Raw genomic sequence first — 25,766 nt, forward strand, 5'->3', positions numbered from 1 at the left:
ACTGGAGAAAGTCTGCACGCAGCATTGAAGACCCAACGCAGCCAAAATAAAAATAAATAAATAAAAATAAATAAATTTATTTTTAAAAAAGTAATACTCAGGTTTGAGGCATGAGAAATATGATGAGGAGAAATTAGCTAATCCTTTCAGAACTTTCAAAATATCAAACTCAGTCTCTAAGATTTTAGCATTATATACAACATCGGTTACTTATTAGTGGTTTGGGAAGGCCAATTTAAAATTTTCTGATCTTACTGTATTGAAATTCACGGCCCTAATGTTTTCCACATTGACTCTATGAATGATGAAGTAAAGTCAATCATGTATTTCCTTTCCAACTGGGCAGAAAACAAAATTTTGAAAAGTGTTTGGACTACTGACTTTTGATTTCTTCTAAGGCAAGTGTATAGGTAATTTTTATTCCCTGATTAGGAGAAAAATGGTGGAAGAGGGCAGGGTTAAGAATGAAGATTTCAAGAGCGTGAGAGTTAGACGACCAACCAGAGTTCCTAAGGTTCGGTGCCTGTAACTGTCGCCGCCGCTTAAGCCTGCCAAAGCAGTGGTACGGCTGCTGCCCTCGTATTTGCTACCTCTGGAAACATTCTTGCCAGTAGTGGCGGCAGTGGGACTCAATTACCCCCTTTTATCATTCTCTCCAGAAGCTCCAGATGGCGTCTTCTGTGGGCAATGTGGCCGACAGCACAGAACCAACGAAACGTATGCTTTCCTTCCAAGGGTTAGCTGAGTTGGCACATCGAGAATATCAGGCAGGAGATTTTGAGGCAGCTGAGAGACACTGCATGCAGCTGTGGAGACAAGAGCCAGACAATACTGGAGTACTTTTATTACTTTCATCTCTACACTTCCAGTGTCGAAGGCTGGACGGATCTGCCCACTTTAGTACTCTGGCAATTAAACAGAACCCTCTTCTGGCAGAAGCCTATTCGAATTTGGGGAATGTGTACAAGGAAAGAGGGCAGTTGCAGGAAGCAATTGAGCATTACCGGCATGCATTGCATCTCAAGCCAGATTTCATCGATGGTTATATTAACCTGGCAGCCGCTTTGGTAGCAGCAGGCGACATGGAAGGGGCAGTACAAGCTTACGTCTCTGCTCTTCAGTGCAATCCTGATTTGTACTGTGTTCGTAGTGACCTGGGGAACCTGCTGAAAGCCCTGGGTCGCTTGGAAGGAGCCAAGACATGTTATTTGAAAGCAATGGAGACGCAACCGAACTTTGCAGTAGCTTGGAGTAATCGTGGCTGTGTTTTCAATGCACAAGGGGAGATTTGGCTTGCAATTCATCACTTTGAAAAGGCTGTCACCCTTGACCCCAATTTTCTGGATGCTTATATCAATTTAGGAAACGTCTTGCAAGAGGCACGGATTTTTGACAGAGCTGTGGCAGCTTACCTTTGTGCCCTAAGCTTGAGCCCAAATCATGCAGTGGTACATGCCAACCTGGCTTGTGTATACTATGAGCAAGGCCTGATCGATCTGGCAATAGACACCTACAGGCGAGCTATTGAATTGCAACAACACTTCCCTGATGCTTACTGCAACCTAGCCAACGCTCTGGAAGAGAAGGGCAGTGTTGCCGAAGCAGAAGATTGTTATAATACAGCTCTGCGGCTGTGTCCCACCCATGCAGACTCTCTGAATAACCTAGCCAATATCAAAGGAGACCAGGGGAACATTGAAGAGGCAGTTCTCTTGTATTGTAAAGCATTAGAAGTCTTCCCAGAGTTTGCTGTTGCCCATTCAAATTTAGCAAGTGTATTGCAGCAGCAGGGAAAACTGCAGGAAGCTCTGATGCATTATAAGGAGGCTGTTCGAATCAGTCCTACCTTTGCTGATGCCTACTGTAACATGGGAAACACTCTAAAGGAGATGCAGGATGTTCAGGGAGCCTTGCAGTGTTATACTCGTGCCATTCAGATTAACCCTGCCCTTGCGGATGCCCACAGCAATCTGGCTTCCATTCACAAGTATTCAGGGAATATTCCAGAAGCAATTGCTTCTTATCGCACTGCTCTGAAGCTTGAACCTGATTTTCCTGACGCTTATTGTGATTTGGCTCATTGCCTGCAGATTGTCTGTGATTGGACAGACTATGATGAGCGAATGAAGAAGTTGGTCAGCATTGTGGCTGACCAGCTGGAGAAGAATAGGTTGCCTTCTGTGCAGCCTCATCATAGGATGCTCTGTCCTCTTTCTCATGGCTTCAGGAAGGCTATTGCTGAGAGCCATGGGAACCTCTGCTTGGATGAGATCAGTGTCCTTCATAAACCACCGTACGAACATGCAAAAGACTTGAAGCTCAGTGATGGTCGACTGCGTGTAGGGTACGTGAGTTCTGACTTTGGGAATCATCCTACTTCTCATCTTATGCAGTCTATTCCAGGCATGCACAATCCTGATAAATTTGAGGTATTCTGTTATGCCCTGAGCCCAGATGATGGCACAAACTTCCGAGCGAAGGTGATGGCAGAAGCCCATCATTTCATTGATCTTTCTCAGATTCCATGCAATGGGAAAGCAGCTGATCGCATCCATCAAGATGGTATACACATCCTTGTAAATATGAATGGTTATACCAGGGGTGCTCGAAATGAACTCTTTGCTCTCAGGCCAGCTCCTATTCAGGCAATGTGGCTGGGCTACCCTGGGACCAGTGGCGTGCTTTTCATGGATTATATCATCACTGATCAGGAAACTTCACCTGCTGAAGTTGCTGAGCAGTATTCTGAGAAACTGGCTTATATGCCCCATGCTTTCTTTATTGGTGATCATGCTAATATGTTCCCTCACCTGAAGAAGAAAGCAGTCATCGATTTTAAGTCCAATGGGCACATTTATGACCATCGGATTGTGCTGAATGGCATCGACCTCAAAGCATTTCTTGATAGTCTCCCAGATGTGCAGATTGTCAAGATGAAATGTCCTGATGGAGGAGACAACGCAGACAGCAGTAATACAGCTCTTAATATGCCTGTCATTCCTATGAATACTATTGCAGAGGCAGTTATTGAAATGATTAACAGAGGACAAATTCAGATAACAATTAATGGATTCAGTCTTAGCAATGGACTGGCAACTACCCAGATCAACATTAAGGCTGCCACTGGAGAGGAGGTTCCCCGTACCATTATTGTAACCACACGTTCTCAGTACGGGTTACCGGAAGATGCCATTGTGTACTGTAACTTCAATCAGTTATATAACATTGACCCATCTACTTTGCAGATGTGGGCAAATATTCTGAAGCGTGTTCCCAATAGTGTACTGTGGCTGTTGCGTTTTCCAGCAGTAGGAGAACCTAATATTCAACAGTATGCACAAAAGATGGGCCTTCCCCAGAAGCGTATCATTTTTTCACCTGTTGCTCCTAAAGAGGAACATGTTCGGAGAGGCCAGCTGGCTGATGTCTGCTTGGACACTCCACTCTGTAATGGACACACCACAAGGATGGATGTCCTTTGGTCAGGGACACCCGTGGTGACTATGCCAGGAGAGACTCTTGCTTCCCGAGTTGCAGCTTCCCAGCTCACTTGTTTAGGCTGTCTTGAGCTTATTGCTCAAAATAGACAAGAATATGAAGACATAGCTGTGAAACTGGGAACTGATCTAGAATACCTGAAGAAACTTCGTGGCAAAGTCTGGAAGCAGAGAACATCTAGCCCTCTGTTCAACACCAAACAATACACAATGGACCTAGAGCGGCTCTATCTACAGATGTGGGAGCATTACGCAGCTGGCAACAAACCTGATCACATGATTAAGCCTGTTGAAGTCACTGAGTCGGCCTAAATAATGACTGTGTGCACAGGAGAATTACCCTGTACCTGAGCCTCAACCTTCTGGGGGAAAGGGAACTACTTTTTCCTTATCTGTACAATACCATGCTGCAGATGGGTGACAGACAATGATAAGAAATAGCACAGCCAGACTTGCTTCCTGCATGATCGTGATCACGATAGGGAGAGACACAAGAGATGGGAAACTGCTGTTCCACAAGGAGTCTCCATAGAATTTTGCAGCAGCCAGGTGTCTGGAAGGTCTGGAAGGTAAGTCTGGAAGGTCTGATCTCCCTTGGTCTTCCATGGGATGAATGGTTAGTGTGGAAGGGAGATAGAGATTGCCCAGCCATTTTGTGATTATCATGGATTGATTGAGTCTTCTGAATTAATATTTTTCTTTATATTTTGGGTATTGGAGCTTTTAAAAATGTTTGGTTTCAGGTATTTTTATTCATGTGAAGTGTGGATGATTCTCTTGAGATAAGGTTTTAAGCTAAAATATTCCTTGTTTTAGCTTCTGAACTCTACAGATAAATGGGGACTTTGCTGGTATAGTCTTTTTATAGGTTTTATAAACCACTTGAGCCTATATCAGTCATTTTAGTGTCTGACATAATGTTTGGAACTATCAGTGCTCTGTTGGTTTATAGATGATGGCTTAAATTCTTTTCCTGGTCCATTTCCTTCTTCCTTCCCCCCACTTCAAAAATTCTCCTGTAACTTGGCTAACAAAAAACCAAGTCTGATTCAAAACCTCCCAGAGTGTTTCTCTTAACCGCATCATCTGGTGCCAAATGAAGATTCTTAGGAGTGATTATTAATTCTGAAGGGCACAGTTGTGGTACTGTCACTGATGATAATAATAATGGATGTTTGGCCGAGAGTTTTGACCTATTTCACCAGTGTTTTACCGTTGACTGCCCCTCTATGCTGCTTCCAAAAGTGATAGTGTGTGTTAAGATTTTTACTTTCATTTCTAAAGTTTGTTTTTTTTTCAGTGAGTCCTGTTCTTCCTTTTTCTTTCAGCAGAAATGAAATCCCAGGTAAGTATAAGTACTCAAATATTTGATCAGTAAGTCACAGTTATCTCCAGTACATTAAATAACTTTCATCAAAAAACATGTTATAGGTAAAAAGCTCTGAAGGACCAGCTATGTATATGATAATTATGTTTCAGACCTTCTAGGGTATTATATATAATAACTTGTCTTCTGGACGTGGTCTTGAAGTCTTTATGGATCCAGCCTCAGTAGTAGTGAACTGCACTGCTACTTGGTTTGGAGTACAAATTAGACCTTAGCCCTCCTGGAGGTTGAGTTTTTGGTATTGAAAACCATAGGAATGAAATTATTGTATTTCAACAAAGGATCGAGGGCTTGAGGCTTAAACAAGGCAACGTACGTGTGCGAAGCAGTCAGCCTTGAGGGCAGGTAAGGACATGCCAGGCATGCCGCCGCTGCTCGAAGGGACTGTCCCTACTTGTTCCCCTCCTTGTTCCATTCCATGGGAGATAAATCACCAGGGCCCAGAGATCAGAAAGAATGTAAAATGAGACAAGCAAAGCTGTCTCCCCCCTGCACATGCAGGTTGTTTTTGATGCTTCTGGGTTTATGGGTTTCCTCCCAGGGAAGTTAACCTTGAGCCGAGACAGTCTGTAGATAATGTAAACCACCATCTGGCAACCTTCCTTTTTCTAGTCTAGATAATCTGCAACTGTAGCATAATAAAATTTGCCTTGCAACCATCAGTTGTCTTGGTCCTTCTGACCCCATCCGTCGGTGCTACTTCAGTTCCTTACCCCTTCCCTTCTGACCCTGGGCGCTGAGATCCTCTTTCTCCGGCTGGTCCGCGGCAAGTGGCACTCGAACAGGGACCTGAAGCGTGAAGGCAGTTAAAAGAGAAAGAAAGTGCAGGTAAGAGAACCCTTATGCAAAATATGTGTGGCCACCAGTAAAAGTGAAACTAATAGAGGCATAAGGCAATAGTCATAAGTAAAAGAAGATGGGGCAAAAGGGCTCAAAGGAGTGTGAATTATTTGCTCAGGTTTTACTTTCGATGCTTAAAGCTCGGGGTAATAAAGTTTCTACCTCACAGTTGACTGAATTTTTACAGCATATCCATGGTGTATCTCCCTGGTTTCCTGATGGCGGCTCTGTTGACATAGAAATCTGGCAGAAAGTTCGAGAAGATTTAAAAAATTATTATGAGTCTCGAGGGCCTACTCATACTCCTGTTGTTACATATAGTTTGTGGAATCTGATAAAAATATGTTTAGATGCTTCTCATGATAGTGTTGATTTGAATGTAAAGTCAGAAAAACATAAGCCTCTGACAGAAGGAGAGACTGTATTATCAGCTACTGTGTCGCCACTTCCTAAACCGAAAGAGCTAATTAATTTAAATATTTTAGATGAAGAGGAACATTTTGACTTAACAGATGAGGCTTGTAAACATAAAAGAGAGAACTATCCTGAGGATGATTTTCTAATGGCTGTGACAGATAAGTCAGTGAACAAGCTGCAGGTTAATAAGGACTGTCTTGCTCAAAAATCTACATCTGTAAAAATGCTCAGTCCCTTGCAGCGCGCTGTACAAGGAGCAATAAAACGAGAAGATCCTATTTTCTGTTGTCCCGTCATAGAAAGACCTGGTCCTAATAATCCTCAACAAGCTACTAGGGAGCATCAGGCTCTCCCTTTGAAAGTTTTGAAAGATTGAAAATCTGCCTGTGCTCAATATGGGCCCACTGCTCCTTTTACTGCTGCTATGGTTGACAGGAGAAGCTCTTCCCCCCGCTGATTGGAAGTCTATTGCACGAGCTTGTTTAAATGGTGGAGATTATTTAATATGGAAGTTTGATTTTTATGAACGGGCTGCTGAACAAGCAGAAAAGAATGCTGCCCATAATATTCCAGTTGATTATCATATGCTGACTGGGGAAGCACAATATCTTTCTTTACAAGATCAATTAACTTATCCCTTTGTTGCTTATCCTCAAATAAATCATTTGGCATTACAAGCCTGGAGGAAATGTCCTTCTACACACAAAACTGAGGATCTTTCAACAATTAGACAGGGACCTGATGAAGCATATGCTGATTTTGTAGATAGATTGTCACAGGCGGTGGGGAGACTCATTGTGGACGGACTCACTGGTACAATTGTAGTTAAGCAGCTTGCTGTTGAAAATGCTAATAATGCATGTCAGGCTGCGATTCGACCTTGGAGAAAACGGGGAACATTGGAGGATTATATTCACCTTTGTGCAGACACTGGGCCTACTTATATACAGGGTGCTGCTGTGGCTGCAGCATTAACTAAAGTGGGGTTCAAAAACAATCAAAAGAAAACGAAGACTTGTTTTAAATGCGGAAAGGCAGATCATTTTGCTAGAGAATGTAGATCTTTTAATTCTAACCCTAGTCCTTCCTTCCCTACTCAGAAACCTCCAGGTGGTCAGAAAATCCCTGGTTTATGCCCTAAATGCAATAGGGGAAAACATTGGGCACAAGATTGTTGCTCAGTGGCCCACAAGGATGGGCCACCACTGTCGGGAAACTCCTCCCGGGGCCTTCCCCGGCCCCAACAAATAATAAGGGCAATGTCTGTGTATCCTCCTCAAATTATCAATCAGACATTAACCAAAAACAAAAACATACAATATCCTCGCTCTCCAGAGCAACACCAGGAAGCGCAGGACTGGAGCTCAGCACCTCCGTCCGATATGTATTAACTCCTGAAATGGGTCCTCAGGCCCTCTCTACGGGCATCTGTGGACCTTTACCCAAGGGTTTGATGGGACTATTATTGGGAAGAAGTAGTGTCACCATGAAAGGTTTAACTATTATGCCAGGAGTCACAGATTCTGACTACGAAGGAGAAATAAAAGTCATGGCACAAACTATTAAAAATATAATAACTATTTCTCCTGGTGATAAAATTGCACAATTGCTACTTTTGCCCTTTGTACCTCATGGACACATTTTACAACATCAAAAGAGAGAAACAAAGGCTTTTGGATCGTCTAATGCTGCCTACCGGATTCAGAAGATAGGGAAAGAACGTCCAGAAATGAAATGAACCATTAATGGAAAGGTTTTTTCAGGTTTGTTAGACACTGGAGCTGATGTCTCTGTTATGACGCAGATACACTGGCCTAAACGTTGGCCCATTAGTCCTACTATTACAGAACTTCACAGAATAGGACAAAGTTCTTCTCCTATGCAAAGTAGTCAGTTTTTTTTATGGCAAGATAGTGAGGGCCATTCAGGATATTTCCAGCCTTATGTTTTGCCTGGGCTGCCTTTAAACCTCTGGGGCCGAGATATATTAAAAGAAATGGGAGTATTACTTTATAGTCCAAACTCTCAAGTCTCTAATATGATGTTGGATCAAGGATTTCTTCCCACAAAAGGGCTGGGAACAAATCAACAAGGAACTGTCTCTCCTATTGATGTGAAAATAAAAAATGATAGACAAGCTTTGGGTTTTTCTTAGGGGCCTTGGATTCTCCTCCACTCACTGCTGATCCAATTACTTGGCTGACTGATGACCCTGTATGGGTGGACCAATGGCCCCTCACAAAGGAGAAATGAGAAGCTGCAGAACAATTAGTACTGGAACAATTAGGGCATTTAGAAATTTCCAGTAGTCCTTGGAATACTCCTATTTTTATTACCAAGAAAAAATCTGGAAAATATAGGTTATTACAGGATCTAAGAGCTGTTAATAAAACTGTGCTAATAATGGGAGCTCTTCAACCAGGCCTACCCTCTCCAACAGCCATACCACACAATTATCATCTTTTAGTTATGGATCTAAAAGATTGTTTTTTCACTATTCCTTTGTTTCCTGAAGATAGAAAACATTTTGCTTTTAGCTTGCCTGCCTTAAATTTTAAGGAACCTATGAGGAGATTTCAATGGAAAGTATTGCCTCAGGGCATGGCAAATAGTCCTACATTATGCCAAAAATATGTGGCTCAGGCCTTGACTCCTGTGAGAAAAAGGTTTCCATCGTTATATCTCATACATTATATGGATGATATACTTTTAGCCACTGATAATATTTCTTTATTAGAGACTGCTTTTCAATTTTTACAACAGTCCTTACAATCATTTGGCTTGGTCATTGCCTCAACAAAATTCAAAGACAATCTCCATTTTTATATTTGGGAAAATATATTGATAACACTACTATTAGGCCTCAAAAACTGCAAATTCGAGTTGATAATTTAAAAACATTAAATGCTTTTCAAAAATTACTTGGAGATATTAATTGGCTAAGGCCTTCCCTAAAACTTACTACTGCTCAATTACAGCCTTTGTTTGATATTCTTAAAGGTGACTCAGATCCTTCTTCTTCACGCTCTATGACTCCAGAAGGATTTCAAGCTTTACAAATAGTCAATAGATCTATCAGTTCTACACAATTAACTAGAATTCATACTCACCTTCCAATTTTCTTAATAATTTGTCCAACTCCTCATGTGCCTACTGCCGTCTTATGGCAAACTGTTGGAATTATTGAATAGATTCATATGAAAACTACACCCTCTAAAGTTATTAACCCTTATTATGAACTTACTAGTAATTTAATAATGCAAGGTAGAACTAGATGCTTACAACCTGTAAGTATAGAACCTTCTCAAATTATTATCCCTTATTCAGTTAGTCAACAAAATTGGCTTTTTCAACATAGTAATGAATGGGGTCTTGCTCTTGCAGGATTTTCAGGTACCTTGGAATGCCATTACCCTGCTGATAAATTGATCCAATTCAGCAAACTTAACTCATATCTTTCCTTCTATAATCAGGCAACAGCCTGTTCCTCATGTACCTTTGGTTTTTACGGACGGTTCTTCTTCAGGAGTGGCTACTGTAATCATTGACGACGGAACAAACCTCATTAAAGAAACTTCCTTGACTTCAGCTCAACGTGTTGAACTGTATGCTGTCATTATGTCTTTTAAACATTTGCCTTCTATATCTTTTAATTTGTTTTCTGATAGTAAATATCTTATTAGCTTGTGATTTCTTCTGGAGACTGCGACCATAGGACATACTAATGACCCTGAATTATCATCCTCTTTCCGTTTGCTTCAACAGCTTATTCGTTCCCATGATGGTCCTGTTGCAGGTCTGTATATCCGTGCTCATTCTAACTTGCCTGGTCCATTGACTAAACTTAATGCGACTGCAGATGTTTTAACTCGATCTAAACGTGATCTTTATCCTGTACATTTTCCTCCCAAGAATAGAGTTGAAGTTACTCCTCCTCCTCAATCTCTTTTCCCTAAAGCAGGACATGTCCCAATTTACCGTACTCCTCCTTTCCGTTCATCATGCGGTCAAGAATGGCTAATATACTGCATTCATTATCTTCATACTCTTGATACTCATGGTCCATGTCCTGGACACCCTCATATTATGGTAAGTTATGATCAAACTGCTTCACAAGCAGCACAGCCGTTGCACGCTTTACACCGTCAGTCGGCGGCTACATTACACACACAATTTTCCCTTACTGGTGAAGCCGCCCGTCAAATTGTTAAGCAGTACCCAGAATGCTTACCTCACCTTCCTGTTCCACATTATGTTGTTAATCCTCGTGGATTATTACCTAGACATTTATGGCAAATGGATGTTACTCATATCCCGTCTTTTGGGAAATTACAGTTTGTTCACGTCACTATCGATACTTATTCTGGTTTCCTCTGTGCTACAGCACAGACCGGAGAAGCTACTAAACATGTTATCACTCATTTATTACACTGTTTTGCTTTCATGAACCTTCCCAAAATTATTAAAACAGATAATGGGCCCGCTGCTTTTGCAACATTTTGTAATTCATTACAAAATTACCCGTATTACAGGCATTCCATATAACCCTCAAGGACAAGGTATTATAGAACGTGCAAATAGATCTTTAAAGCTAACTATTGAAAAAATAAAAAGGGGGGAATTGTATAGAACAACGCCACATAACCTTATAAATCATGCTCTGTTTATTTTAAATGTTCTCACTGTTGACAAATTTGGCTGCTCTGCAGGGGGAAGGTTGGTGGCTGAGCCAAGATTGGCCTCTCAGTCTCCGGAGGTCCTCTGGAAAGATCCGTTAACCAGCACTTGGCGTGGTCCTGATCCTGTGTTGATTTGGGGACGTGGTCACGTGTGTATCTTTCCCAGATCAGCGCCTGGACCTTGCTGGCTTCCTGAGCACTTAGTCAAGCAAATAGATGGCTCGCCACAGCTCACAACTAGTTCAGAAGATGAAGAAGCTCTGCACCTCTCCGGAAAATTTGACAGTGTTGATTCAGAAGGAGAAGAGGAAGAGAAGACCACTTGCCAGGACGACTCAAAGGAGTGATGTTCCAACTTGGGGACAAATTAAACAACTGGTTTCACGAGCTCAAGAGTCAGTGAAACAACAGAATAATCCTGTTACACCTGTAACTTTATTTTTGGCTATGTTGGCAACCATTTCATGTGTTCCCTCTGTTAATGCAGCAACTTACTGGGCCTATGTACCTGATCCTCCACTATTACAACCCATATCTTGGTCTGAAGCAGAGTTTCCTGTATTTTACAATGATAACTGTTTATGGGCCTCTTATTGGGAATATAAAACAATATGTCTGTAAATTATACTAACTGGTTTAGTACCCATCCTGTCTGTCTTAGCCCATTGAATCTGGAAACTGGATGTGTAAAGGCTATTAGTTATGAGCATACAGATGTTTATGAGGGAACGGATCAATCAATTAGTTTGTCAGGCTCTCCAGGCATCCTTCGTTTTACAGGAACCAACATTACTCTTACATGCCCGGCTACCAGCTGACGAGAGGATCTTAAGAATACCATTATTTGGTATAAAATGGGCAACCTCTTAGTATTAGAGGTCAAATCTCATACGCCTCACCACTTAGGGATTCCGCTATTACTATAGCCAAGGTTACAGGTGAAGAGTCAGGAAATTATTTCTGTATGAAGCGTTTACTTGGAGGACAAGGGATATTTATAGCTGGGCATAAGGTTACTATGCTTAACAGAAAATCAAAAAATCAATTTCCTCCTTTTATGACCGTTAACTTTCCTGGATCCACTTTTGAACGTTGCAATGCATCTTGGAATAATAACCAAATATGGTGTACTATAGATTATACCAAGGTGTCAATTCTTATCTCTTCTATTCCCATCATAGATAGGTTTATCACATTTCAAAAGATCGGGGATATATGGAAACTAGCTCTAACTTATTCCAATACACCTGTTATAACTTGTGTTACTCCTCCATATACACGTTTGTGTGGTTCTATTAACATTGGTAATTCTTCCAAAGGAGGATATAATATTAGCTGTGTTAATTGTATTTTTAGCAGTTGTATGTTCCCTTCTGCAGGAACGCAATCTGTGCTTATACTAAAGCAACCCATATATGTTATGGTGCCTGTACATCTGAGAGAACCTTGGTATGAAGATACTGGAGTACAGGCATGGGTGGAACTCTCTAAAGCCTTGCAGAGAAGGAGACGCTTTCTTGGGTGGCTAATAGTAAGTTTACCTGCCTCGGCTGCTCTGTCTGCTACCGCAGCTACTGCCGGTCTTGCTCTTTCACAGAGTATTCATCATGCTCACTTTGCTAATCAGTTATCTCAACATACCAGTCTTGCTTTATCTTTACAAAGTCACATAGATTTACAGATTAATAACAAGTTAGATGAATTTAAAAACGCAATTTTGGGGATTGGAGATCAGATGGCAGCATTAAAATTGAGGATGCGTTTAGCTTGTCATGCAAAGTATACATGGATGTGTGTTACTCCTTAAAAGTACAATGACTGTATTTGGGAATGGGAAAAAGTAAAAATGCATCTGCTGAGTGTTTGGTCAGATAAATATTAGTCTTGATCTTAAGAAATTAAATGCTGAAATTCAGGATATACAAAATGCACATCTTGATGATATTTCGCCAGAAGATGTAATTCAGACTTTACTGGACCATTTAAAGTGGTTAAATCCTCAGTCTTGGATTACCGGAAGGTTGTCAGGATTTATTACCCTGGCCATAATTTGCCTATTATTGATATTAATCTTCTCATGTCTGTTTCGTATCCTCATGCAACAGTATACTACTCTGGGCACTAAACTTCATGGAATTATTTTGCAGCAAAAGTTAAAAAATAAAAAAGGGGGACCTGTGGGAAGCAGTCAGCCTTGAGAGCAGGCTACGGACATGCCAGGCATGCCGCCGCTGCTCGAAGGGACTGTCCCTACTTCTTCCCCTCCTTGTTCCATTCCATGGGAGATAAATCACCAGGGCCCAGAGATCAGAAAGAATGTAAAATGAGACAAGCAAAGCTGTCTCCCCCCTGCACATGCAGGTTGTTTTTGATGCTTCTGGGTTTATGGGTTTCCTCCCAGGGAAGTTAACCTTGAGCCGAGACAGTCTGTAGATAATGTAAACCACCATCTGGCAGCCTTCCGATTTCTAGTCTATATAATCTGCAACTGTAGCATAATAAAATTTGCCTTGCAACCATCAGTTGTCTTGGTCCTTCTGACCCCATCCGTCGGTGCTACTTCAGTTCCTTACCCCTTCCCTTCTGACCCTGGGCGGTGAAATCCTCTTTCTCCGGCTGGTCCGCGGCACACATGAATATATGTTTTTGTCTTGCTGTACTGCACCTGTGCTGTCTAGTAACAGATATTTTGTCTGCTAGTAGTGTTCTAGATTATGTCTTTCCAAAGCGCTGAGGCAGTGCACCTATTCTGTAGTTGCAGCTGATGCCTGAATGTATCCTAGCTGACAAATTATTGATTAATAAGAACTTGAATTTCTGAAAGATTTGTACTATTAACCAAAATCTGAGCAAGGAGTCTCAAATGTAATTCTTAGCCAGAATTACATGTTAATGAACCATTTAACAGTGTGAATCAAGGAACATCAGTGTAAGGATTTCTTTTAATTTATTTTTTACCTGCTTGAAATATCAGTTAAAGTTTGCCAGCTTGGTTGCAGATGAACGGACGTTGGAAGTTCACCAAACTACTTAATGTGGGACAGGATAATAGACTTCCAGCGCCCTCAAGGCTGTGACCTTGCAGCCATTTTACATAGCACATCCTCCTCCTATAGGGATGAACCTTTCCCTGGCCCGAAAAGTGGCAGCTCTGTTGAAGCTTTGCTTATTGTAACAGGCTTTTGTTTCCAGGTTACATGTCTGTGGAAGACTTAATTCTGAATAGAGATATCGATATTACCGGAAACTAATTGTTTTTTCTATTATACTCTGATTTATCAAAAAAGTAAAACATTTAAATTGTGCTACAGAAATTCAGAAGTTGTCTTGCAATCTTTAAACAATAAATGAATGAGTTGCCCTTAAAAAAAAAAAGAATTAAGCAGTTAGGCTTTGTGGGCCATATACAGTTTCTGTAACTTCTCCTACCCTTTTATCTTCAACAACGTTTCTAGACATGAGACATTATTAGCTCACAGTCCCACAGATCCAGGCTGAGAGCCTGATTTGATTTGTGGCCATTATTTGCCGATTCCTGCTCTGCGTCCTTACCGAGGAGGGGGACCATGTTTGAGTAATCACTTCTTTGAATCAACTATTGGTCTTCTGGGGCTTGTCCTTACTCTCCTACAGTCTCTAATCAACATGGCATCCAGAGAGATCTTGTTAAAACATAAGCGAGATCATGGCACTTAAGTCTCTTCAATGGCTCCTTCACAGGAAAAGCAAAGTTCTCAAAGTGCGTCCACAGCCCTAGAAATGTGGGCCTCTGTTTCCTGTCTGACTGTTTCCTTCTCCTCTCCACTTTGCTCCCTCTGTTTTCCACACACTGACATCCTTTCTGCTCCTTGGATACTCCAAGCCCACTCTTGCCTCATTGCCTTTCCATCTGACTGTTCCCTCTGCTTGTACTATTCACTTCCCAGATATGCACCTTGCTCCCTCTCACAACCTTAAGTTCCCTCTTATATTTTATCTTCCCCAGAAAGCCCTCATCGATCACTTAGTTTCAGATCGCAGCCTCCTCCTACCAGCTAACAATCTCCATCTCCCTTCCCCGCTTGCTGTTTTTCTCCAACACTTATCTGATATACTATTCTATCCATTTATTTAATTTTTATTTACATATTTATACTTATGATTTTTTTTTTTTTTTTTTGCAGTACGCAGGCCTCTCATTGTTGTGGCTCTCCCATTGTGGAGCACAGGCTCCGGACGCACAGGCTCAGCGGCCATGGCTCACGGGGCTAACCGCTCTGCAGCATGTGGGATCTACCAGGACCAGGGCACGAACCCGTGTCCCCTGCATAGGCACGGGGACTTTCAACCACTGCGCCACCAGGGAAGCCCTATACTTATGATTTTATATTTGCTTATTTACTTTTGTCTCCCCTCTCAGCTCAAGAGAGACTATATTCATCTGTGTTAATCACTACTGTGTTTCCTGAACATGCCTATACATCATACTGAAGAATGGTGCCTGAAATTTGCTAACGGATCAATCAATTTTCTTGGCTGGATGAAGAAATGTGTTCATAAATTAATGAACAGATCTTCGGGGCTTCTGACTTGAGGACTAATGGGAAGAGGATGGCAAATGGTTGGGACAGGGTACTGCAAGAAGTAGTATTTGGAGTACTCTGATAGCTATCCTAACAGATAAGATTGTGTTCATTTAAGTAGTTCTAATGAGAGAGCTGGGAACTAGGGACACACAGCATTAAGGTTTCTATAATGCATTCTGTAGAGTTCTTTTTAAGTCTGTACAAATATCATTGAAAATATATGCATACATATACACCTCTGTTACTTTAATTAGTGCCTTACGAGAGCCCCGCAAGGAAAGAGTAGTAGCAACTCTCAGTATCCTTCCTTTATGATGAACTTAATTTATTCAAAGTTACATCATAATTTATTTGTAACTGTGAAACTAGACTTAGTTATTGAATAGACCCTCCCTAGGAACGTATGACATTAATAAAACCAACAAAACTTTGTTCAGTTTCCAATGATAGACACACTACAGACTCAATTATGGGCCATCCAGTTTAATGAAGGGAAGAAGTGATTGAACAAATATAGAGCAAACAGAATATGAAGTTTTATCCTCCATTAATATCAGTAACGGATAGTGTGGGCTCCAATGCCTTCAAGATAGCTTGAGACCATCATCTCTGTGTCATGGGCAGGGGGATGTTCAGCCAGGATGCCTTTCACTGTCACTGAGAAAAATTTCCATAATATATAATGATACCTACTGAAACTGATATGGGGCATTTGGGTAATAAGGAATCCATTAGCATATTTTTCCGGAAGCCTTGACTACAAAATGAAGACAGTAGATTTGGACACTTTCAGCCATGAAGAAGTTGTTTGGATGTTCATCTTTATGCCTAATGAAATAAGCTCATTTCATCTCTGCAGCTTCCCATATACCATTTTCCCACCTCTGTTTTATGTTTGGAAAGACTTTTAGAAATTGAAAGTCAAGTTAAAAAGTGAGTGACAACTTAAATGATATATGGAATATTTTGCTGACTTACAAGAGCATGCAGAATTAAATATGACCCAGTTCAAATGTTTATTTTAACGTGTATGTTGAGGTGGCGTTTTCAAGGTGCCAGAAAATGAGAATTCACCTTCCAGTGTGTGTTACCAGTTCTGTTCATTGCACAGAATCATCTTCATAAAACATACTGTTTTCTATGTACCTGGTATATATCTCAATTAGTTTGAAGAATTTCTCAGATACCTCCTAATATGTAGTGCTCCAATTCCAATCTTGCCATGTCCTGTACCAGTGACGCAGCACACAGGAGTTTTATTTCTCTTTATTTCTCTGGGTTGTTCAGAACCCAATGAAAGAACAATGGAATGGGATCCAAGAGATCAGGGTTCTTGTCCCAGATTTACCATAAAATAATTGTGTCCTCTTGGGAAAATTATAGTCATTCTAGGTCCCTTTTCTTTACTTTGACAGACCTGCACTAGATGACCCCAAATAATATAGCACTCTTTCAGTAGTCGCTTAGATGTTATTGGTATTCTGAAACAAATGAAGACAATGACACATGGAGCTGTGCAACATCTCTGTAACTCTGTTGTCTTAGAGTTGCCTCCATTTTACAGATGATACGATGACTGTGCATAGAAGTAGATGTTTGGAACCAGCGGTTCCAAAGTAAGTGGAGGTAAACCGCAAATTTCCTTCCTTCCTGAAGCTCACTTAGCCAAAACATAGGCTTCTGAATATTAAGCTGTAAAGCATATTATCAGTACACTTTAAAAGAAGCTATTCTTCTAGGATTTCCAATTAATAGCAGGAGGTTTTGAAATTCTTAAAAGATCATCTAATTTTGTGAGATTTGCAGCTCTATTTTCCTGTCAAGCAAGTTGTATTAGTGCCAGACAATCATCTGAGCTTCTGGATGCTTCTCTGAACCTCTTGAAGTTTTCTTCTTGCTATCTGAAATTCATGCCAGATAAGCCTTTTTCTAGAGCGTATGTACAGACTTGTGTATTTTTATATAGGAAAACGATGCAGTGAGTCAAGTCGGGGGTTAAGCCCTCATTCTCAGAGTGGTATTGAGCTCCTGGTGAAATATAATCATCATTTCCTCAGAATCGAAAAGCAGTTATCTCAGGTGTATAATCCCATTAACTATTTATACATTTACGTATGATACATGTATTCATTGTACCTACGAGGTGTGTTCTCTTTGGGAAGTACAAAGCTCTTAGAGACATAGGTTGTTCATTTTTTTGTTTTCCCACAAATACTGTGACCCTTTGAGCAGGAAGGTCTATATTTTACTAACATCTAGAACCAGCAGTTAACACGGTGTCTAAGATGTAGTCAATAAATATGAAATAGATAAATGAACACATTTTTATGTAAGGGCCAGGACATGGACAAATAGAAATTTTTCATTTTCAGTCACAAAGCAACAACAGACATAAAAATGATACAGACAACAAGTGCTACGGTCATTCAAAGAAGGCATAGAATAGATAGAAGGATCTCCTCTATGGCACAGGGAACTATACTCAATATTTTGTAATAACATCTGTATGGGACACCTGCTCCACACCAGGCCCTATGACAGGTGCTTACATACTTTCCCTCTCCCCATCCTATGGGGAAAGTACCTCTGCTATGGATTTAACATTTGCCTCCCCCATTAATAACTGTTTTAAACCTTATTCACATTGCATCAAAGGGATGCTTTGATGCACTGCTGAGGTCTTCTCAGCAAAGCTCATGGGAATTTGGTATATGAGGATCCACAATAGCGATCCATTTCATCGGTGTCAATCTTTCTGGACAGTTTGGGTGGAAAGGACAATTCCTGAAGGTGCAATACCTTCACCGCATGTACTAGCATTGGGTCTTGCTTGTGTGTGTGTCACCGACTTCAGCCTTGCTGTAGCAATAATAGCTAAGATACTGTAGAGCTGAGAGGCTATTTAAGTATTTATAGATATATACATAAGATAAAAGCACCTAACTTTTTTCTACCTATTGCTTACTTTCCACAGTGGTGTACACACCACACTTTAGGAAACAGTGATGTTGTCCAATTTGTCTTCTCATTTGAAGATGAGAAATGAAGGTCTGGAGACCTTTCATTGCTCAAGGTCATTCGAGTGTTTAAGGGCAGGATGCTGGGGTTCCTGACTTCCAGGGAACCTAACTTTTCTCTGAAATTATACTGCCCCTTAATCTCTTAGCAGTACATAAAACAAATATTGGTGACCTCGTGACATGCCAGCCCTTGGGTGAAATGGAGATCTGTGACTGGCTCTCAAACTTTTAAGAAATGGGAGTCTAGAAAAAAACACCCAAAACAGTCATGCAAAGACTCACTGGGCTGGAAGGGGAGCCCGTGATCGTCTAGCTCAGTGCTGGGCTGAACCCTGGATCATCCGAGAGGGTCTTGGAGGCCTCTCTGCAGGCCAAGTAGTCAAGGCATAAGGGGGAATCAGGCAGGTTTGGTTCTGTTTCTTCATGTTATTTTCATGTAAGATAGCACTGAAAACTTCAAAAGTAATACTGGAAATGTGCTGTGCTTGTCCATTTTCATCTTATAGGTAATGACTTGAAGGCTCAAAGGGGGATCATGTTTTTCTAGTTAATAACAGACAACATTCCTCATCCAGCATTCCTATAGCTTAAAAAAGCAATAGAGGCAAGTGGGTCCATGAACGTGGGTTTTGTGGTCACGCAGATTTGAACTTGCATCCCAGCAGGGCTTGAATGGAGTTTTTCTCTCCAAATTAGGCAAATTGTTTCTCCAAGGCTCATGGGGTGGTCAGTGTTGTTATAGGGGAGTGAGGTAAAAGCATTTTCTTCACCATATCCTGCCCCAGACATGTTATCTGAAAGGAAGGAAGGAAGGAAAAATGGGAGGGATATATGGAGAAAGAGGGAGGAAACTAAGGTGGCAGAGAACATTCCTAAAAGTCCTCCATGTTACTTCTGCTGTGCTTCCACACACTCCTTGGGACCTCGCTTGCCAACAGAAATGTTGATTAAGCACTCTGGTTCTTATGTACTTTCTGCATTGGGAACACTTATAGTTAGGTTTCAGGGCTCTGAACTCCCCAAACTGGGGAACTTGTCATTAAAAGGTCCTTTTAAAAAGCACAAGTGCCCCAAAGTTTAATGGCATTAGATTTTGGCAATGATTTCTTGAATATGACACCAAAGGCACAGGCAACAAAAGGAAAATAGAGAAATTGGACTTCATGAAAATTTTTAAAACTCTGTGCATCAAGACCCTATCAACAGAGGAAAAGGGCAATCACAGAATGAGAGGAGATGTTTGGAAATCATATATCTGATAAGGGATTAATATCTAGAGTGTACAGAGAACTCCTAAAACTCAACCACAAAGCAAACAACCTGGCTAAAAAATGGGCAAAGGACTTGATTAGACATTTCTGCTAAGAAGATACATAAATGGCCCATAAACACCTCAGAAGATGCTCAGCATCACTGATCATTAGGAAACTGCAAGTCAAGACTACAGTGAGACACCACCTTACACACATTAGGGTGGCTACTGTGAAAACAAAAAATAACAAGCAATGAGGATGTAGGAAATTGGAGCCCTGTGCACTACTGGTGAGAATGTAAAATGGTACAGCCATTGTGCAAAATATCATGCTGGTTCCTCAAAATTAAAAGTAGGATTACCATATGGTCCAGTTCCACTTCTGGGTGTATACCCAACATAACTGAAAGCAGGTTTTGCAAGATACTTTGTATACCTATGTTCATAGCAGCATTGTTCACAATAACTAAACTGTGGAAGCAACCCAACTGCCCACTGACAGATGAATAGATAAGCAAAACGGGGTGTATACACAACAGAATATTATTCAGCCTTAAAGAGGAAGTTCTGACACAGGCTACAACATGGATGAATCTTGAGGACATGATGCTAACCTACAAGTCACAAAAAGACAAATGCTCTCGATTCCACTTGTATGAGGCGCCTAGAGTGGTCAAGTTCATACAGACAGAAAGTCGAATGGTGGGTGCCAGGGGCTGGGGGTAGCGGTTGCTGGAGGGCAGAGAGTTCCAGTTTTTCCAGAAGAAAAGAGTTCTGGAGATTGGCTGCCGCACAACGTGAATCTCCTGAACGTTTCTAAACTCTACACTCATAAGTGATACGATGATACAATTTTATGTGCATTTCACTACAATTAAAAACCAAACATGGACTTCCCTGGTGGCACAGTGGTTAAGAATCCGCCTGCCAATGCAGGAGACACAGGTTCGAGCCCTTGTCCGGGAAGATCCCACACGTCGCGGAACAACTAAGCCCGTGCACCACAACTACTGAGCCTGCACTCTAGAGCCTGCGAGCCACAGCTACTGAAGCCCGTGTGCCACAACTACTGAAGTGCATGCACCTAGAGCCCGTGCTCCGCAACAAGAGAAGCCACCACAGTGAGAAGCCCACACACCGCAACGCGTAGTAGACCCCGCTCGCCGCAACTAGAGAAAGCCCGCGCACAGCAACGAAGACCCAACGCAGCCAAAAATAAATTAATTAATTAATTTAAAAATTAATTTTAAAAACTATTTAAAAAAATAAAACACCAAACACAATTGGCCCTCGGAGACACAGTGAATATTTTTGTCATTCACAGTTTAGAGCTGCCTCATTGTCAGGGTGCTAGTCTTCAGTCAACTAGCTGAGAACTGGTACGGAGGGCATGGGAACTTCCATGAAAGAGCTTCTGAAGCTAAGTAGCCTGGTCCATTTCCTAATTTCTTTAGCGAATATCTGAGTGCTTGCTGGAGCCAGTCACTGTACTTGGTCCTCGAGATAGACAGCTGTGAAAACATTATACAGAGAGCCTTGCAATCTGGGAGTGAGAGGTGGGGTAGGGAAGGACCCGCAAATGAAAGCATGGAAGTTTTTAGCATGTTACCAGATGATGTAGGTGACGGGAACAATAAAGCATCAAAGGGAAAGAGGGCTACCCTAATTTGAAGGGGACATGTGGACTGACCGGAGAGAGCAGCCCCTGTAGTTATGGAGAGAAAGAACATTCTAGGCAGAGGGAATAGTAAGTGCAGCAGGCTATGGGGAGGGAGCTGCTAGGAACAGCCAGGGACAGCGTGCCAGTGTGTCTGGAAGGGCTTGAGGGAAGGGGAGGGACGGTGTGTGTGTGTGTGTGTGCGCGCGCGCGTTCGTGCGTGTGTGTGTGTGTGTGTGTGTGTGTGAGAGAGAGAGAGAGAGAGAGAGAGAGACAGAGTGGGGGGATGGGGAGGGGGAGAGAGGGAGAAGACTGCTTTTATTCGAAACCAGATGGGAGCCTCTGAAGGGTTTTGAGACTTGGGACTTACCAGAATCACCGTGACCACCGTACCTAGAACGGATTGAATGGGAGGGGGCAAAGCAGAGAAACGCATTTGAAAGGGGTGCACAGAAGGGGAGAGCAGGGCTGGTGGGACCTGAGGGGAGAGGTTTTCTGTCCCTTGCAGTGTGCCGGCTAGGGTTTAGTCTGGGTGTGGCCGCCCCGCTCCCCGTCTGCAGCACTCTGCCCTCCTCACCTCCTGTAAACGGAGGCTAAGTGCATCCTTGAGGCTCTCCCAGAGAGTTGATGGCCTGCCTGGGACAGTCCTGAGTCACAGCCCCTTGGCTGTCACCAGCTCCAGGGATGCTCCTGTCCTGAGCATTAACCTCCCTCAGGGGGAGTCCTCATTCTCCAGGGAGGAAATGGATATCTCACTGCTGCGGGCTCTTAACTCCTGGAAAGCTGCAGGACAAATGACTTCGCTGAATATGCTTCATGCAGGGAAGAATGGGTAATCTCAGAGAAGGGAATAAAACTTCTCAAAACTCCAAACCGGGGGATTGCAGAGAAGCTCGCTGTCTTCTCTCTTGGGTGCCTGTGTGTGAATCGGGGAAGGAGAGGGCGGGCACCGACTTGGGTCTCGGTTCGCCACCGCGGACCATCCTTCCAGGGCAAGTTTTTCTTAGTGTCACTCGATTACCTGAAGTGGGAGAATGAATACCCAGTGTAGCAAAGGGGGAAGAAAAGCGTGTTAGTTAGCATGAAATATGGTCATCTGACGACTTGTCCATTATGTATTTGAGGAAGCGGAGATTCTGAAGACCTTCACCTACTCAAGGAGAGGAAATTGCCTCTGTCTAGACCAGGACCTCTTACTTTTGCCACTGGTGACATTTTGTGTCCGATAATTCTTTGCTGTGGGCTGTCCTGGGCATTGTGGGGTACTCCTACAGTATCCCTGGCCTCCGCCCAGCGGACGCCAGCAGTCCTTCCCCAGCTGTGACAGCAGAAATGGCTCCTGAACTTGTCAGTTGTCCGGGGGGCAGGGAGCTGGGGGGAAGGGGGCAGAGTTGCTCTGGGTTGAGAGCCCCTGACCCAGGCTCAGCAGGCACATGGGTGAAGTCAGGACTGTGTATGTCATGTCCTCTCTGGCTTACAATAATCGATGGAGTTAAAACTAATAGTGGCTTCTGCTTGGTCACTGGGACAGCAGAGCATTCACTGTTCTGCCTTGAGAGAACAATCTTCCTGTGTTTTAACTAATAAGGCCCTTGTGATGGCTGGATTCTGGGCACCCCAACTAATAAGCGTGCCTACAAGGCAAAGAAACCAAAACCAACGTCCTCCCTGATTGCCAGGGAGGGGGCATGTTTTCTTTCCCCTCCCTCTCCTGGATCCATGCAGTAATTAGCCAAAGTAAAATGAATATTAGCTCATGCTTAATTGCCTTTACAGTTGTACTCGCCAGCACTGATGCAGTAGTGCTAAAGCAATGTATTTTAATAAATTTTTTTAAATTTATGTTTATTTTTGGCTACCTTACGTCTTTGTTGCTGTGCGTGGGCTTTCTCTAGTTGTGGTGAGCAGGGGCTACTCTTCATTGCGCTTCACGGGCTTCTCACTGGGTGACTTCTCTTGTTGCAGAACACGGGCTTTAGGCGCGTGGGCTTCAGTAGTTGTGACACGCAGGCTCCGTAGCTGTGGCACATGGGCTTAGTTGCCCCACGGCATGTGGGATCTTCCCGGACCAGGGCTCAAACCTGTGTTCCCTGCACTGGCAGGAAGATTCTTAACCACTGCGCCAGCAGGGAAGTCCCTAAAGCAATTATTTTTTTAACTTTATGGCTTTAAATAATTCTTGGCTCTGAAATTCCCTGTACCCCTCAGCTATGTAACCACAGGCCCCTCTGCCCTAAATCCTTTTCTTATACTTTGTAGCTTTTTAAGCAAGACCCCTCTTTAGGAAGACATAATCCCTTCTCTGTAGAAAACATGAAAGACCTGAACAAATCAAGATTTCTCCATGGAGAATTCAGCTAGTCCTGTGCTTAGCTCCGAACAAGGAAATCCATCTCTCTACCAAGCATGCCATTACCCGGACTAATGCCTGACTTGAATAACAAGCAAATTGTTGTGCTTTTAATTGTACCCTGCTTGGTCACATAGCACGTGTGAGAGAGGAATGTGCCCAGCTTCTCCAGGAGAAACAGGTCAGGCCTCTAATCCTCCTTTTCTGTCACCTTCCCCTCCCCCTTTCCAATCCTTTCTCTTCTCAGCAGAGCAGAGGGACAAAAAAGAGACAGCTAAATTATGTTTAAAATGGAAGAGTCTAAAAGAAGAAAAACGGCGGTCAGTACTGACTTGGGAGAGGATGCATTATCTATCCACAGCCTCTGCAGTGTGGGCCATTTGAGGACAATCAGTGTTCTCACCGGCTTGCTGGAGGGTGATATCTGCGAGCCTAAACCAGGCTTTCTCAGCCTCAGCACGACTGCTGGGTGGGGTTGGATGCTTCTTTGCTGTGGGCCTGTCCTGTGATGGAAGGACATTTAGCCTCGCGTAAGCTGTGACCATCCAAAGTGTCCCAAGACACTTTCAAATGTCTCCTGGGTGCAAAATTGCCCCTGGTGGAGAACCACGGCCCCAAGCCCTTCCATATTGGGATGTACTTGCTCTCTCTCCCATTCTCTCCCCCCCCATACACAAAACCCAAGAAAATCATGGTTCCTGTGTTAAAACTGGGGAGATCAACGTGCTCTTCATGTAGGTAGAATAAGTGGAAAGGAAAAAGACACTGACTTGTGTGTAGTCAGAGGACAGAGTGGGAACCCCTCAACGCCAAGACTGAAAAGAGTCTTAGGATGTGGGTGTGTTTCTGGCTCCCTCTGGGAGGTGGTAATGCCCCTGGTTGAACAAGCCAACTTTCGAACGCCTCTACCCTGTGCACGTTGGAATCGGGGTTGCTGTGGGCGAGATGAGGAGTGATGGCGAGGCTGCAGAGATGAAGGCGTCTGTGAAGGTGCTGACTGTCTCCTCCCACACTACTTGGGACAGGGGAGAACTTCCCAGCTTCAGAGAGATACCCATTGCTCAGACAATGAGGATCCTGTCTTGGACCTAAACATCGGGATGAAAGAGGGCTACTGACAAGACAGACGTTGTACAGCATGGGGTTGCACTTTCATTACAGACATTGAGGCAAACATTTCACTCCTGGTGATATAAGACCTCCCCTATTTTTAGGAACTTACAAGAAGCATTATTGCTTGTTCTTACTGGTCAGAAGGAAAGGCGGGAGAACGAGCACACTGCAGTGAGCCCCCATCTCCACTAGATAGCGGTGTACATCTTCCTCAGAAGCCAGGCGGGCAGCGCTCTGGGCAGCTCGTTGGCCTAAGCAAGACAAGGGCCACTCTTCTTTCGGGAGACAGGCGTCTCTTCTCATTGTCGGCACAAACAGCCCCAAACAATTGCACTGACCACACAGCTCTAAGCCACGTTCCAGGGCACTGCCGTCTGTTCAGGAGTGAATGCTGGGAAAATGAACCACGCTGCTAATTTGCTTGATTGGGGGGAAAATAAGATCTCAAGTGACAGTGGTTGTAATTTATTTTTCCAACAAGAATAGGGGCAAAGACATTTCATCCCCCCCCGCCCCAACTGCTACCATAAATGAAAGCAATCACCTAATTAGTCCTGAATTACTAACTGGCAGGGTAAAGATCTGCTGGAGGTCAAGCTGAAGTGGGGAGTCTGGAGAAAGGGATGTGATTTCTGCAGGGGAGGAGGGGAGGGGTACACGGGGTGGGAGGGGCGGGAGGGGAGGGGAAGGCCTGAAGCCCATTGTGAGGTCCTGCGCCTCTGTGGTCTGGGGGCCGTGCTGGCCCTGACCCTGGGAGAAAAAGAGGCTCAGTGATGTCTTCAGGCCGTTCATTTTGTGCAGGAGAATGACTTCATAAAGTGAAGGAAAAAGAACCTGTTGGAGAAAACCTATCCGAGAGTTTCTCTGAAAATGCTACAGATGATGAACTGGCTTGGGAAGGAGAGCACAGCCCTGTGGCGCCTGGCCACCCCGCTGCTGGTGGACCTCCAGGAAGGTTCTGTCACGGAAACGACAGGCAGATCTGAAAC

At 43.1% G+C, this 25,766-nt stretch overlaps 1 pseudogene; it reads left to right on the forward strand.

The window, feature by feature from the left end:
* Nucleotides 1-668: 668 nt before the first annotated feature.
* On the forward strand, nucleotides 669-14,011 carry LOC137222165 (UDP-N-acetylglucosamine--peptide N-acetylglucosaminyltransferase 110 kDa subunit pseudogene; annotated as a pseudogene).
* The last annotated feature ends 11,755 nt before the right edge of the window (nucleotides 14,012-25,766 follow it).

This window comes from Pseudorca crassidens, chromosome 3 (assembly GCF_039906515.1).
Source record: "Pseudorca crassidens isolate mPseCra1 chromosome 3, mPseCra1.hap1, whole genome shotgun sequence".
Lineage (NCBI taxonomy): Eukaryota > Metazoa > Chordata > Mammalia > Artiodactyla > Delphinidae > Pseudorca > Pseudorca crassidens.